The sequence below is a fragment of the Aquarana catesbeiana genome, unplaced genomic scaffold (genome assembly GCF_042186555.1).
Source record: "Aquarana catesbeiana isolate 2022-GZ unplaced genomic scaffold, ASM4218655v1 unanchor237, whole genome shotgun sequence".
Classification (NCBI taxonomy): Eukaryota; Metazoa; Chordata; class Amphibia; order Anura; family Ranidae; genus Aquarana; species Aquarana catesbeiana.
This window is the reverse complement of record NW_027362665.1, coordinates 1,504,123-1,521,206: the sequence shown is the minus strand read 5'-3', so window position 1 is coordinate 1,521,206 and position 17,084 is coordinate 1,504,123. Positions and strand designations below refer to the sequence as shown.

The 17,084-nt window shown below is 43.7% G+C and overlaps 2 protein-coding genes and 2 pseudogenes across 5 annotated transcripts in view; 2 read left to right on the top strand and 2 right to left on the bottom strand.

Moving 5' to 3' along the window:
* LOC141122044 (uncharacterized) overlaps positions 1-15,412 on the top strand; it is a 46,347-nt pseudogene extending 30,935 nt beyond the window's left edge.
* The window catches only part of LOC141122003 (uncharacterized), a 207,768-nt gene that overhangs the window by 129,028 nt on the left and 61,656 nt on the right, over positions 1-17,084 (top strand). The gene's annotated exons all lie outside the window — the stretch shown is intronic.
* Positions 1-17,084, bottom strand: part of LOC141122013 (gastrula zinc finger protein XlCGF66.1-like) — a 152,021-nt gene that overhangs the window by 89,262 nt on the left and 45,675 nt on the right. The window lies entirely within an intron of this gene.
* The window catches only part of LOC141122042 (uncharacterized), a 68,940-nt pseudogene that overhangs the window by 12,102 nt on the left and 39,754 nt on the right, over positions 1-17,084 (bottom strand).

The window sequence follows — 17,084 nt, the reverse complement described above, 5'->3', positions numbered from 1 at the left end:
TCACATTCTCAATCCTCACCACCACTAAAGCTAATGAGGAATGAATCTACCAGATGTCAGGAACTATTACTATGCATCCATTTTAGAGCAGATGAAATATTGGTTCTACCCTAAAAAAGATAAGTTATGGCTAAACATAGAACAAGAATCTACTAAAAATTCTGACTTATATGCACTAGCCATAGCCACAGCCATTCTCCCTAAAGTAATCACTCCAAATCTACTGACTATTAACCACTTGACGACCGCCTCACGCCGATGTACGTCGGCAAGGTGGCACGGACAGGCAAAATCACGTACATGTACGTGATTTGCCTTCCGCGGGTGGGGGGTCCAATCGGACCCCCCCCCCGGTGCCCGAGGCGGTCGTCTTTTGTCCCACGGCGATCGGAGGTGAGGGGGAGGCCATCCGTTCGTGGCCCCCCCCTCGCGATCGCCGCCAGCCAATCGAATCATTCCTTTGCTGCTGTATGCTAAACAGCAGCAAAGGAAATGATGTCATCTCTCCTCGGCTCGGTAATTTCCGTTCCGGCCCGAGGAGAGAAGACAGGTATGTGAGTGCACAACACTACACACACACAGTAGAACATGCCAGGCACACAAAACACCCCGATCCCCCCCCGATCGCCCCCCGATCCCCCCCCGATCGCCCCCCCCCGTCACAAACTGACACCAGCAGTTTTTTTTTTTCTGATTACTGCATTGGTGTCAGTTTGTGACAGTTACAGTGTTGGGACAGTTAGTGTTAGGCCCCCTGTAGGTCTAAGATACCCCCCTAACCCCCCCTAATAAAGTTTTAACCCCTTGATCACCCCCTGTCACCAGTGTCGCAAAGCAATCATTTTTGTGATCGCTGTATTAGTGTCGCTGGTGACGCTAGTTAGTGAGGTAAATATTTAGGTTCGCCGTCAGCGTTTTATAGCGACAGGGACCCCCATATACTACCTAATAAATGTTTTAACCCCTTGATTGCCCCCTAGTTAACCCTTTCACCACTGATCACCTTATAACCGTCACGGGTGACGCTGGTTAGTTCGTTTATTTTTTATAGTGTCAGGGCACCCGCCGTTTATTACCGAATAAAGATTTAGCCCCCTGATCGCCCTGAGGTGATATGCATCGCCCCAGGCAGCGTCAGATTAGCACCAGTACCGCTAACACCCACGCACGCAGCATACGCCTCCCTTAGTGGTATAGTATCTGTACAGATCAATATCTGATCCGATCAGATCTATACTAGCGTCCCCAGCAGTTTAGGGTTCCCAAAAACGCAGTGTTAGCGGGATCAGCCCAGATACCTGCTAGCACCTGTGTTTTGCCCCTCCGCCCAGCCCACCCAAGTGCAGTATCGATCGATCACTGTCACTTACAAAACACTAAACGCATAACTGCAGCGTTCGCAGAGTCAGGCCTGATCCCTGCGATCACTAACAGTTTTTTTGGTAGCATTTTGGTGAACTGGTAAGCACCATCCCCAGGCAGCGTCAGGTTAGCGCCAGTAGCGCTAACACCCACGCACGCACCGTACACCTCCCTTAGTGGTATAGTATCTGAACGGATCAATATCTGGTCCGATCAGATCTATACTAGCATCCCCAGCAGTTTAGGGTTCCCAAAAAGGCAGTGTTAGCGGGATCAGCCCAGATACCTGCTAGCACCTGCATTTTGCCCCTCCGCCCGGCCCAGCCCAGCCCACCCAAGTGCAGTATCGATCGATCACTGACACTTACAAAACACTAAACGCATAACTACAGCGTTCGCAGAGTCAGGCCTGATCCCTGCGATCGCTAACAGGTTTTTTGGTAGTATTTTGGTAAACTGGCAAGCACCAGCCCCAAGCAGCGTCAGATTAGCGCCAGTACCGCTAAGACCCACGCACGCACCGTACACCTCCCTTAGTGGTATAGTATCTGATCGCATCAATATCTGATCCGATCAGATCTATACTAGCGTCCCCAACAGTTTAGGGTTCCCAAAAACGCAGTGTTAGCGGGATCAGCCCAGATACCTGCTAGCACCTGCATTTTGCCCCTCCGCCCGGTCCAGCCCAGCCCACCCAAGTGCAGTATCGATCGATCACTGTCACTTACAAAACACTAAATGCATAACTGCAGCGTTCGCAGAGTCAGGCCTGATCCCTGCGATCGCTAACAGTTTTTTTGGTAGCTTTTTATTGAACTGGCAAGCACCAGCGGCCTAGTATACCCCGGTCGTAGTCAAACCAGCACTGCAGTAACACTTGGTGACGTGGCGAGTCCAATAAGTGCAGTTCAAGCTGGTGAGGTGGCAAGCACAAGTAGTGTTCCGCTGCTACCAAGAAGACAAACACAGGCCGTCGTGCCCATAGTGCCCTTCCTGCTGCATTCACCAATCCTAATTGGGAACCCACCGCTTCTGCAGCGCCCGTACTTCCCCCATTCACATCCCCAACCAAATGCAGTCGGCTGCATGAGAGGCATTTTCTTTATGTCCTCCCGAGTACCCCTACCCAACGAACCCCCCCAAAAAAGATGTTGTGTCTGCAGCAAGCGCGGATATAGGTGTGACACCCGCTATTATTGTCCCTCCTGTCCTGACAATCCTGGTCTTTGCATTGGTGAATGTTTTGAACGCTACCATTCACTAGTTGAGTATTAGCGTAGGGTACAACATTGCACAGACTAGGCACACTTTCACAGGGTCTCCCAAGATGCCATCGCATTTTGAGAGACCCGAACCTGGAACCGGTTACCGTTATAAAAGTTACAGTTACAAAAAAAGTGTAAAAAAAAAAAAAAATATATAAAATAAAAAAAAATTGTTGTCGTTTCATTGTTCTCTCTCTCTCTCTCTATTCTCTCTCTCTATTGTTCTGCTCTTTTTTATTGTATTCTATTCTGCAATGTTTTATTGTTATTATGTTTTATCATGTTTGTTTTTCAGGTATGCAATTTTTTATACTTTACCGTTTACTGTGCTTTATTGTTAACCATTTTTTTGTCTTCAGGTACGCCATTCACGACTTTGAATGGTTATACCAGAATGATGCCTGCAGGTTTAGGTATCATCTTGGTATCATTCTTTTCAGCCAGCGGTCGGCTTTCATGTAAAAGCAATCCTAGCGACTAATTAGCCTCTAGACTGCTTTTACAAGCCGTGTGAGGGAATGCCCCCCCCCCCCACCGTCTTCCGTGTTTTTCTCTGGCTCTCCTGTCTCAACAGGGAACCTGAAAATGCAGCCGGTGATTCAGCCAGCTGACCATAGAGCTGATCAGAGACCAGAGTGGCTCCAAACATCTCTATGGCCTAAGAAACCGGAAGCTACGAGCATTTTATGACTTAGATTTCGCCGGATGTAAATAGCGCCATTGGGAAATTGGGGAAGCATTTTATCACACCGATCTTGGTGTGGTCAGATGCTTTGAGGGCAGAGGAGAGATCTAGGGTCTAATAGACCCCAATTTTTTCAAAAAAAGTACCTGTCACTACCTATTACTATCATAGGGGATATTTACATTCCCCAAGATAACAATAAAAATGATTTAAAAAAAAAATGAAAGGAACAGTTTAAAAATAAGATAAAAAAGCAAAAAAATAATAAAGAAAAAAAAAAAAAAAAAAAAAAAAGCACCCCTGTCGCCCCCTGCTCTCGCGCTAAGGCGAACGCAAGCGGCGGTCTGTCGTCAAATGTAAACAGCAATTGCACCATGCATGTGAGGTATCACCGCGACGGTCAGATCGAGGGCAGTAATTTTTGCAGTAGACCTCCTCTGTAAATCTAAAGTGGTAACCTGTAAAGGCTTTTAAAGGCTTTTAAAAATGTATTTATTTTGTTGCCACTGCACGTTTGTGCGCAATTTTAAAGCATGTCATGTTTGGTATCCATGTACTCGGCCTAAGATCATCTTTTTTATTTCATCAAACATTTGGGCAATATAGTGTGTTTTAGTGCATTAAAATTTAAAAAAGTGTGTTTTTTCCCCCAAAAATGCGTTTGAAAAATTGCTGCGCAAATACTTGTGTGAAAAAAAAAATGAAACACCCACCATTTTAATCTGTAGGGCATTTGCTTTAAAAAATATATAATGTTTGGGGGTTCAAAGTAATTTTTTTGCAAAAAAAAAAAACGTTTTCATGTAAACAATAAGTGTCAGAAAGGGCTTTGTCTTCAAGTGGTTAGAAGAGTTGGTGATGTGTGACATAAGCTTCTAAATGTTGTGCATAAAATGCCAGGACACCCCAAGCTATTTGCTGAGAGGCATGTCGAGTCCATGGAATATTTTATATTGCGACACAAGTTGCGGGAAAGAGACAAATTTTTTTTTTTTTTTTTTGCACAAAGTTGTCACTAAATGATATATTGCTCAAACATGCCATGGGAATATGTGAAATTACACCCCAAAATACATTCTGCTGCTTCTCCTGAGTACGGGGATACCACATGTGTGAGACTTTTTGGGAGCCTAGCCGCGTACGGGACCCCGAAAACCAAGCACCGCCTTCAGGCTTTCTAAGGGCGTGAATTTTTGATTTCACTCTTCACTGCCTATCACAGTTTCGGAGGCCATGGAATGCCCAGGTGGCACAAAACCCCCCCAAATGACCCCATTTTGGAAAGTAGACACCCCAAGCTATTTAATGAGAGGTATAGTGAGTATTTTGCAGACCTCACTTTTTGTCACAAAGTTTTGAAAATTGAAAAAAAAAAAAAAAAAAGTTTTTTCTTGTCTTTCTTCATTTTCAAAAACAAATGAGAGCTGCAAAATACTCACCATGCCTCTCAGCAAATAGCTTGGGGTGTCTACTTTCCAAAATGGGGTCATTTGGGGGGGGTTTGTGCCACCTGGGCATTCCATGGCCTCCAAAACTGTGAATTTCCATCGATAATATGGGAATATCTGTCTTATCATGAGGACCATACAAAGAAAGGCATTTCCTTTTTCTATGGGATACTCTCCTCCCATCCAGATAATAAAAATGCTCACATGTTAAAATGGGAAAGAGATTTAGGTCAACACTTCTCATGGGACCAGTGGAAAAAATCATTCCAAATAATCAACAAATCATCATGGTGTATAGAACACGGGGACAATGCTCAAAAAATAACTAACAGGTGGTATTTAACCCCGTATAAATGATCCAAAATCTACCCATCCACACCCGACATTTGTTGGAGGTGTAATGAGCAAACTGAGATTCTTATACACACCCTCTGGAGTTCCAAAATCCTGAAAAGCTTTTGGAACTCAATCTCATCATTTATAGCAGATATTACAGGAAACCTTTCCACGCTTACTCCCACCTCAGCCCTACTAGATATAGACCTTGAGAAATACCCCACTATACATAGAACAATTGTGCTCCACATTTTTATAGCCTCAAGACTTACAATAGCTTATCTCTGGAAATCTACGGAAGCCCCCAATCTATCTACTGTCATAACTAGATTGAATACCCAGGCACAATTTGAATTAATGCTAGCTTATAAAAACCACTCCATAACCACTTTCAGTAAAAAATGGAAAATATGGATATCCCCTCCCAGAGCCTCCAATTACCTAAAAGAATGTAAAATTTAAATTTACCCCTCAGGCTGAAATATTGTGACCATTCACCTAAGCAATTAGTCGGTGTAGAGCAATATCTCTGATATTCATTACTTTTTGGTTATTCGTTATTTTTAATTTCCCTTCCCAACGTTATTTCCATACTCATAGTTTATACTGTAAGAAGCATAGTTAAAGTGGTGATCTTCCAGTCCTACAGCTTGAATCCAACCGGGGTAGACAGGACTAGGCCATCAAGGTTTATATCACTACTATACTTTATGACTTCTCAGTTTTTGTATTACAAATGTTGTATAATATATGCAGCAACTTCAATTGATTTGTATTTGTTTGATAAAATAAATAAAAAGACCTCACATCTCATATTTACACTAAAATCCAGGCCTGTCAGGGGAGAGAAAGCGATCGTCTCCGCCGATACTGATGGCTCCGGTAAGCGGCGGAGATGACAGGAGCATGGCTGGAGGGGCCCTCTCCCTCCCCCGATAAAAGTAATCTTGCGGCGTATCCTGCCATAACAACGGTATTCCACTTCAAACAGCTGATGAACAACGACAGCTGGCAGTCTGCAAGAGGTTTAAAAAATTTTTTTTAAATCTGTAAAGGTCGCATGACTCCTGTGGAGGGCGGAGCTCCAGTCTGCAGCCAGATACCATCAGGAAATGCAGATGTGACAGGAAACATTGTTTGTAATGTCTATTGAATGTTTGTTACATTAAAGTTCATAAAAACTAAAAAAAAAGTGAAGTGGAGGCCACATGTTTCCTGTCAAATGTGGAGCTCCACGCTCGAAAGACAGGAAGACTTTATGGAAGACAGGAAGTGATGTCAGATGCAGACAGGAAGTGATGTCAGATGCAGACAGGAAGTGATGTCAGATGCAGACAGGAAGTTGAGAGGTGAGTCAGGAGGAAGTAGAGAGGAGACATTACTGGAAGTGGCAGTAGAGGAGGTAATAAGATCTTATTTTCTATTTACACCCAGTAACCCCCCCGTCATGTCCGTCCTCTTCCTCCATAGTCACTGTGATGTCTTTTATCTCCAGCAGATGATGATACACACATATATAGTGTGGAGACATCAGATTAACCCCTTCAGGGGGATCAGTTGATGATGAATAGTGATGGGCTCTGGTGTGTTGGAAACCCCAAATTCCCGATCCTGACAGGAAGCCGACACTTCATATCGCTAATCACAGGCAGGGAGACATTTGCTGCTCCACGGCTGCACAGATCAGGAAATGTCTCCCTGTCTGTGATTAGCGCTGTGAAGTGTCGGTTTCCTGGAGGGATCGGGAATGTGAGGTTTCTAACACACCGGAGCCCATCACTAATGATTAATATATTTTGCTTCCAAAGCTGGCCATACATGGTTCAGTTTTATCGTTCAGCCAGCGGGATGAGAGGAAAAAACTGAAGTGATTCCCCCATCCACACATTGGAGGGGGATGGGGGAATCCTCCCCGCTGCACTATTGTATTCTGACAATGGGGGGCGCTCCTCCGCTCTCTGAATACACAGATCAGTGATGAAGCTATTGGCTGCAGCCGCTGATGGAGTGACTTTTATCCGGCAGTGACCACACATGGATGGAAATGTGACCGATCCCTGCTGAACCAGCTGAATTTCCATGTCTCTATGGTCACCATAACTGACTTCCTCCCCTCCCCCTCATCTCCTTCATTATGTAAGTCATGCTGAGATAATCTCCCATTGGCTGAGCAATATTCTCATTTGTCTCTGAGCTCCTTCTTGCTATTCCTCGTCCTGCCTGTTGTTTCCTTGGATTGATTTTCTGTGTAGTGACCCCGGCTTCATCTCTTGGATGCGCTCGTCTGTTGCTTGTCCTGATCTTTATCCTGATTCCTGGATCTCCTCCTCATCTCTCCTCCATATCCTCTTACACAGCTTTTCTCCACACCTGCAGTGATCCTGGGGGGTGGAAACTTGTCACCAGCACTCAGCAAAATCCATCCTCACCATTAGGAGATCTGGAGAAAATTGTCTGCTATTTACACTCCGTTCCTCCGCACGTCACCTGATCACATGAGAGCTTACTTTCACAGATTCCTGACAGATTTCTGTATGGTAAAGGTCAAAGTTCACTCTTCAGTTCAGGAGAGGAGAGACACACCCAGGAACAATTATTTGGTTTGCACAGGAGCCTCATATAGAGGACCCCTCAAATCTCCCCATCCAAATGTCCCTCCATCCAGTCTATATGTCCTATGACATCATACTGACCTCACATCTCCTCCTCCCAATGTCCCTCCATCCAGAGTCTATATGTCCTATGACATCACACTGACCTCACAGCTCCTCCTCCCAATGTCCCTCCATCCAGAGTCTATATGTCCTATGACATCACACTGACCTCACAGCTCCTCCTCCCAATGTCCCTCTATCTGGCTTTTTTCTGATGCTCTTAGGATGTGGGCGGACCCTTGGCATCCTCACTAGCAAAGTGGGACTGTTGGTCCTGCATTGTATGTAATGATGTCAGAATGCCTGCTACAAGCTTTTAACATGCATAGTGTGGGGGTCCTGTGGGGGTAAATTATACCTCAGCCTGAAGTGGGGCTTTAATAAAATGGAGACCGGAATGGTGAGGTGAGGAGGATTCTGGGAATATCATTTGATTTTACTATTTGTGTTCAGATCTAGAGTTTTCCTCCTGTGAAGTCTGGAGATCATATGACCATCACATTGCCTCCACCTCCCTCCCTGATAGAATAGAGAAATACAAAGAAGATTCTAGAAGTCACCAGAGAGATCATGGAGGAGAGGTGAGGAGGATTCTGGGAATTCTGGGACATTATCCAGTAACAGACAAGGGATGTGTCTGGATGGTGACTGTATCATTGTGTGTGTCAGGTTCCTATAAGGTGTCAGGATGTCACTGTCTATTTCTCCATGGAGGAGTGGGAGTATTTAGAAGGACACAAGGATCTCTACAAGGACGTCATGATGGACAATCAGCCGCCCCTCACATCACCGGGTAAGAGGAGACTTTATTGTAAAGGAGAGAGCAGTACGGAGGGTCCACCTAGATCCCCCATCATCTGATAAACACATAGAAACAATGTATTCGGTCAGTGTGTGTGTTTCCTACAGATGGATCCAGTAATGGGAACCCACCAGAGAGATGTCCCCGTCCTCTGTATTCCCGGGATTCCACACAGGAAGATCACACCATCCCTCATCATCATCAGGTAGATGAGGAACAATCACTGATAGTATCATTAGGATCTGTACATTATCTGCATTGTTACCATTGATGTCATTTTTATTATATATTCAGAGTGGAAACCTGAGAGATTCTAAAGTTGAGGTTAAAGAAGAGATAAAAGAGGAGGATGATGAGGATGGGGTGATGGAGGAGTTTCTAAAAGAACACAAAGATCTGTACCAGGACACCATGGTGGAGTCATCCAACTACAGAAACCCACCAGAGAGATGTCCCCGTCCTCTGTATTCCCGGGATTCCACACAGGAAGATCACACCATCCCTCACCATCATCAGGTAGATGATTGACAATTATTGGTAGTTCTGATTTATACACAGCATGTTTGTTACAATGAATGTTTTATTATATATTCAGAGTGGAAAACTCAGGGATGATAATATTGATGTTAAAGAAGAGTATAAAGAGGAGGATGAGGAGTATGGAGTGATGGAGGAGTTATCAGAAGGACACAAGGATATGATGGAGCCACCAAATACCAGGAACCCACCAGAGAGATGTCCCCGTCCTCTGTATTCCCGGGATTCCACACAGGAAGATCACACCATCCCCCACTGTTACAAGGTTGGTGGGATGGAGGTTATAAAACACACTTATAGAGACAATGTGTGGATTTTTTATGTGATGTCACAATAATAAATCTTATATCTTACAGATGATATTCTCTCTCATTTTCTTGATTTAGAGTGGAGATCCAATCGATATAGAATTTGAGGTTAAAGCAGAAGAAGAAGAGAGGTATGTGAGGGATGATCAGCAGTCTATGGAGGAGGATGGAATAACGGGGACATTTATAGAGGAGGACACTCCTACAGAGATCAGTACAGGTGGGTCATTAACCTCCCTGGCGGTATGATTCTGTCTGGAATTTTGTGCTGAAAGCGGTACAATTATTTTGCATGGAAATTTGATGCTATGTATTATAGGCCTGCAATTCTTAGTAATTACTTACTTAAACCTGACCAAACAAGACTCTATTAGATATTCCAGATGTGATAAAGTTTGAAACACAAAATCATGATTTTAAATCTTTAAATAATATAATTGTATTCAATAATGTAATACAAACTAAAGAAATTTGTCAGACAAAGAAAATTCAATAAACATCCTGAGTGTGATAAATTTTGAAGCAAGGTCCAGCACACAGTCCGACATCACAATCCGGACAATAGAACCTGCTTTCTTTTCAGATTTTTTTCCCTTGTCTTCATCACCGCTGTCACTTGTCAGATCAGTGTCAGACGACAAATCTCCCCGCGACTCACTATCGCTCAGTTCTGGGAGCAACTCCGTGTCGCTGTCATTCAACTGCTCCAAAGGCAATTTTGTAGCGAAATGGCGCTTTTTGGATTCCATCTTCTCAATATTTTATTGGAGGCAAGGGGCACTGGGGCAAGGGGCACTGTATCAGTGAGATCTGAGATGATACAATGTAATCCTCTCAGATTACACTGTATCACCTCTTTTTATATGTGTGTTTTGTGTTTGAACTTTTGAACTTTTTGAATTTCCCGCCCAGTTCCGCTCCCGTGCACCGCTGCTGCTCGCAGGGAACGGAACCAGGAAGTGAGATGTGGTGATCACGCTGGCAATCACAGAGGAGCACAGCCAAGGACAGTGGAGGGCATCGCTGGAACCCAGGAGAAGGTAAGGGCTCCGCTGGATGCTCTGCAATGTTACCCCGAGCGTGACTCAGGGTTACCGCACCTGACAGAAAAAGTCAGACCCGAGTCACGCTCAGGATTACCGCCAGGGAGGTTAACACTAAATACATTCCTCCACCCATACTGCTCACTGATTGGTCCAGAGTAGGGCGGGGCCTGGGTGATATCAGCCTGTAATCCCCTGGTCACTTTCCTGAGCTGTGTTCCCCGTCCTGTATTCCTGTATTTCTCTCGGATAATCTTCCTTCTCTGTGCTGCAGACACAATTTATGTATCTAGACTGGATTTATGGAGATTCTGGGGTTCAGCTGGCAGACAAATGTTCATTTTCACCATAGATGTTACTAGATATAGGCACCTGGGGTATGTGCTTTGGGTTTTCTGCCCTATACCAGGGTATGGCAAGATATTAACAACAACTTTATCAGTGCCCATCAATACAGTCTCACCAGTGCCCATCAGTACAGTCTCACCTGTGCAGAGGAAGAGTCGAGTTGACCGATCATCAGAGAGCGGGGATTGCCCACTGTAACAGCTTTCATTTGAATTGCTGGGTTCCCGGTGCCACTCACGTCACACAGTCCCGCCTCCTCGCTGCCCACGTCACACAGTCCTGCCTCCTCGCCAGACGCCTCCTGGCATTGGACCGATGTTCTGTCTATCAAATGTGCCGGGCGAGAAGGCGGGACTGTGTGACGGTGAGCGGCGCAATGAACCCAGATATTCTAATTAAAGCTGTTACAGTGGGCAATCCCTGAAGCCAGCTCGACTCTTCCTCTCCTCTCTTCCCCTGGCTGGGACAACGGCTCCCCTTCAACCCCCGCCTGCTGGTGGTGCTCGCCCTTTTTCGAGGCAGCCCACGCTCGCCAGCCATCATTTTCCACTCCCAAAATGTGAGTAGGCGAGTGGAAAATTTGAGAGCTGCCTTACACTATATACTCAGTTGTACATTACATGTTCCTGACCCCTGAACTGTATACTCTATGTTGTACATTACATAATTCTGATACTATAAAATCCTAACTGTTGTATCCTATATAATAAGTTGTACATTACATAGTCCTGACTTCTTTTACACCTATTTTCTACCAGCTGGACATTTTATATCTGATGATTTGATTGGACCACAGACTTTTACATGTTGATAATAATGTGATAACATCCTCAAACTTTGGAACCTTAAACAGAAAGTGATAATGAGAGAGGAGTCAATAACCCAATGATGGTGGTCTTCAGGATCAGTCCAGTCTTCATCTTGGTTCTTCTCCCCCCATCCTCACTCTCTGACCTCTGGTGGGGCTCAGCCCCGCTGTTATTCATGACTAAATCAGGGACTAAATAAGGAAGTGCAGGACTTCTTGTGTTGGGAAGATGACAATGAGTGATAGAGGGGGAGGGGACACTCGTCCTATAATCCCCTCACCACTGTCACTCCTTTAAAGGAAAATGTTTATTATAATCAATTATGAAAATAGCTGTTAACTATTTTCATAATCGATTAGTTGGTCAGTCGATTAATTGGCCTGCATACAGAATGCATTTTTTCTTTACATATCAGAAAATACAGCTCAGTACACCATCCATATATGTCAGTAAATAATTGAGAATTTAAATGTGAGAGGAGCAATGCCTCATGGGACATGTAGTTTTGGGCAAGAGAAGGAAGCAAGTCATTCTAAAGGCAGAAGTTTTTTTTTAATCTTGCTATAGGGGAACTCTATACTATACTTTGTGGCTTCCTATAGGGGAACTCTATACTATACTTTGTAGCTTCCTATAGGGGAACTCTATACTATACTTTATGGCTTCCTATAGGGGAACTCTATACTATACTTAATGGCTTCCTAAAGGGGAACTCTATACTATACTTTGTGGCTTCCTATAGGAGAACTCTATACTATACTTTGTGGCTTCCTATAGAGGAACTCTGAAGACAGGAGGAACCAGAAGTGCCGGGGGGTCCAGAAGAGGAGAATCAGGGCTGCTCTGTGCAAAACCATTACACAGAGCAGGTAAGTATGACAAGTTTGTTTAAAACAAAGAAATCCAACATTTACAATGACTTTAAGGTCTCTGTGCAGGGAAGATCAGCATCTGACCCCAGAGAAGGTGGAGGCTGATAGACTGGAGGTGATAGAAGGCATTACTATTACATAAAGTAAAAGTTTACTAGTATTGTGCATTATATAAAAATTATTATATCCATGAAAAAAAAGTCTCAGCTTTCAGTATTACTTTAATATAAAAGTCCCCCCTCCCCCCTCTAACCTCCATATATCTTCATGTGTGACTCCCAGGTAAAATCCCCATATATCCTACTTCTGGATATATTTATTATTATATATATGATATAAGATATATTACTTTCACTATTTCACAGTATAAATTAATCCCTTATAGTAGTGATTATCAGCTGTTTTTGTAATATAAAGGACTATTTTTTTATCCCTATCATAACAGATGATTAAACAAAATCATGCTGCTGCTACTAAATGTCCTATGCTGGCCATACACGGATCGACTTTTGGATGAGAATATTCACACAAGTATTTGTATGAAAATTATTTGTACATTCAATGAATAGACGAGTGTAATTTCACTTGTTTTTAGCATTCAATTATAAAATTAATTTAACTTCTGAGCAATAACCACATACACGATGTGAAAATTTGTTCGATGGAGAAAAGTTTTCTGTTCTGCTCCTTCGTATTTTCCCATCACTGTGGTGGAAAATGAACGCCGATTTGACCCACTAATGGTTAGAAAATTGGATGAATGTTTTTTTGAAAGAAAAATGAGTTTGTGTTCGGCCAGCATAAGTGACATCAGGTGCAGGGAGCTTGTACCCACCTACCTGTCTATGACAAGGGAGTCTGTCATCCATCATATTATATTACACTCCTGTCTGATCATCTGCAAAACAGCGTTTTACATCTTTTTTATATTTTAATAATGTTGATCTCTGATTCTGATATGTAGCAGATTCTCCCTCTAATAATACATCTATCTGTCTGTTATTCTCAGAGTGGATTAAATATCCAACTATATATCTGGATATTTATATTTACCGCTGTATATAGATATTCAAGAATATTAACTTAATTATACACCAACCTTTTTTTGAGGTTTTTATCCAATTAGTGGATTAATCAAAACAATAATCGGCCAACTAATCAATTCTGAAAATAATCATTAGTTGCCGCCCTACAGAGGACCCATTTACTAGTTACCTTGAGGGGGGAAATTGTAAGATCCTCAGAGACAAAGCTGCCTGATGTGGGCGGAGTCCTGGTTTAGGGGAACCAATCAGCTCATGTCTAGTAATAATCTTTTTATCTCTATTTTAGTAGATGGACGGGAGATGAGGAAAACCTCAGAGGATTGTCTCACTTTGTCTGCAGACTGTAAAGTAGAAGATGAGGACATCACACAGTATAGTCCAGGAGAAAACCCGACTACCTCAAATGTCCATCCGGCACCACACAGTGTAGATGGACCATCGTATTCCTCTTGTCCTGAGGAACCTCAGACTGTGAGGGACGGTGCCGTCCTTCCAACAGAGAAGAGCTTTTCCTGTACTGAGTGCGGGAAGTGTTTCCCTTCTAAATCCAAACTTAATGTGCATAATAGATCTCACACGGGGGAGAAGCCGTATTCCTGTCCTGAGTGTGGGAAATTTTTTTCAGTGAAGTCCAGTCTTTACAAACATCAGAGATCTCACACAGGGGAGAAGCCGTATTCCTGTCCTGAGTGCGGAAAAGGTTTTTCAGACAATTCCAGTTTTAACAGACATCAGAGATCTCACACGGGGGAAAAGCCATATTCCTGCCCTGAGTGCGGGAAATGTTTTTCAATGAAGTCCAGTCTTTACTCACATCAGAGATCTCACACAGGGGAGAAGCCGTATTCCTGTCCCGAGTGTGGGAAATGTTTTTCAGAGAAGTCCAATCTTTACACACATCAGAGATCTCACACGGGGGAGAAGCCGTATTCCTGTCCTGAGTGCGGGAAATGTTTTTCAGTGAAGTCCGATCGTTATAAACATCAGAGATCTCACACAGGGGAGAAGCCGTATTCCTGTCCTGAGTGTGGGAAATGTTTTTCAGACAATTCTAGTTTTAACAAACATCAGAGATCTCACACGGGGGGAAAAGCCATATTCCTGTCCTGAGTGCGGTAAATGTTTTTCACAGAAGTCCAGTCTTTCCAAACATCAGAGATCTCACACGGGGGAGAAGCCTTATTCCTGTCCTGAGTGAGGTAATTGTTCCTCACTGAAGTCCTGTCTTCCTGTACATCAGGGATCACACACAACCCTTGAGGTGTATTAGTGCCTTGAGTGCAGGAAATGTCTTCTATATGAATGTTGCTGGACATCACAGCTCTCATGTGGGGAAGAAGTACACCCTGATATACACCTCAGATATACTCCATGGCTGATCTTCATCGTTTAAGAAACAGTTCCAGGGGTGTGGACATTTTTAAAGGGAGTGGGAGTTCATTGAAAACTATAAGCCGACATCGGCAAAGGACAGAACTCTGTGAATGAATGGCACGGCTGCGCTCTTTTCATAAAGTGACAGCCGGTATGGGGAACTTCTCCCCGCACTGCTGTCACACAGAGGACTCGAATCACTGAGCCGCTGCAGGAACATGTAACATCTTCCCGAAGGGGAACGTTTCCTTAAACCCTTTCACTGCTAGAGACATTTTTGTGGGTTTTTTTTCCCCACATGTTTAATCCCTTTAATACCGGACACTTTCACCCCCTTCCTACCCAGGTCAACTTTCATCTTCAGCATTCTGACACTTTAAATAACAATTACAACACTGTACTCATATGTCATTTTTATCTTTTTTAAATTACATTTTTATCTTTTTTTCCCCACAAATAGAGCTTTCTTTTGGTGGTATTTGATCACCACTGGGGGGGGGGGGTTGTTTTGTGTGCTACAAATAAAAAAAGATTGAAAAATATGAACAAAATAACTTTTTCTTTGTTATAAAATTTTGTAAATAAGTAAGTTTTCTCCTTCACTGATGGGTACTGATGAGGAGGCACTAATATGCAGCACTTATGGGTGGCACTGATAAGGAGGTACTGACAAGCATCCCTAATGGGCACTGATTGGCATACCTGGTTACATAGTTACATAGTTATTCAGGTTGAAAAAAGAGTCCATCTAGTTTAACCAAAAAAAATAATAATGCAATCCCATAAACACAATCCTATACCCACAGTTTATCCAGAGGAAGGCAAAAAAAATCCATGCCTCTTATCAGTTTGGTACCCTTCTCTGCAGTTTCTCCAGTTCCCCGATATCCTTTTTGAGAACCGGTGCCCAAAACTGAACTGCAAATTCCCGATGAGGTCTTACTAATAAATTGTACAGATGATATCTCTCTCTCCGGAGTCCGTACCTCTCTTAACACAAGAAAGGACTTTGCTCGCTTTGGAAACCGCAGCTTGGCATTGCATGCTATTATTGAGCTTATGATCTACCAAAACCCCCAGATCCTTCTCCACTATGGATCCCCCCAGTTGTACTCCCCATAGTATGTATGATGCATATTCTTAGCCCCCAAGTGCAGAACTTTACATTTATTAACATTAAACCTCATCTGCCACATAGTTAACCAATTAGAGGATTGAGGTTGGCTTGTAAATTGAAGACATCCTGTAAGGACGTTATTCCACTGCATAGTTTGGTGTTATCTGAAAAGACAGAAATTTTACTTTTAATCCCAGACCCAATATCATTTATAAAGATATTAAAGAGTAAGGGTCCCAAAACTGAACCTTGGGGTACACCACTGACAACACTGAACCTTGGGGTACACCACTGATAACCTTACACCATTCAGAGTAAGAATCATTAACCCCGACTCTCTGAATTCGGTCTTTTAGCCAGTTTTCTATCCATTTACTAATTGATCTTTCCAAGCCTGTAGACTTTACCTTATCCATTACCCGTATGTGGGTAAAGTATTTCAAATGCTTTTGCAAAATCCAATTATACCACGTCCACAGCCACCCCTCTGTCCAAGTATACCGCATCCGCAGCCACCCCTCTGTCCAAGTATACCACCTCCACAGCCACCCCTCTGTCCAAGTGTACCACGTCCACAGCTACCCCTCTGTCCAAGTATACCACGTCCACAGCCACCCCTCTGTCCAAGTATACCGCATCCGCAGCCACCCCTCTGTCCAAGTATACCACCTCCACAGCCACCCCTCTGTCCAAGTGTACCACGTCCACAGCCACCCCTCTGTCCAAGTATACCACGTCCACAGCCACCCCTCTGTCCAAGTGTACCACGTCCACAGCCACCCCTCTGTCCAAGTATACCACGTCCACAGCCACCCCTCTGTCCAAGTATACCACATCCACAGCCACCCCTCTGTCCAAGTATATCACGTCCACAGCCACCCCTCTGTCCAAGTGTACCACGTCCACAGCCACCCCTCTGTCCAAGTGTACCACAGCCACCCCTCTATCTAACATTTTACTTACCTCTTCATAAAAAGAAATCAAGTTTGTTTGACAACTTCTGTCTTTCATGAATCCATGCTGTCTGTTGCTTAAAGCGGAGTTCCACCCAAAAATGAAACTTCCACTTATCCGGTTC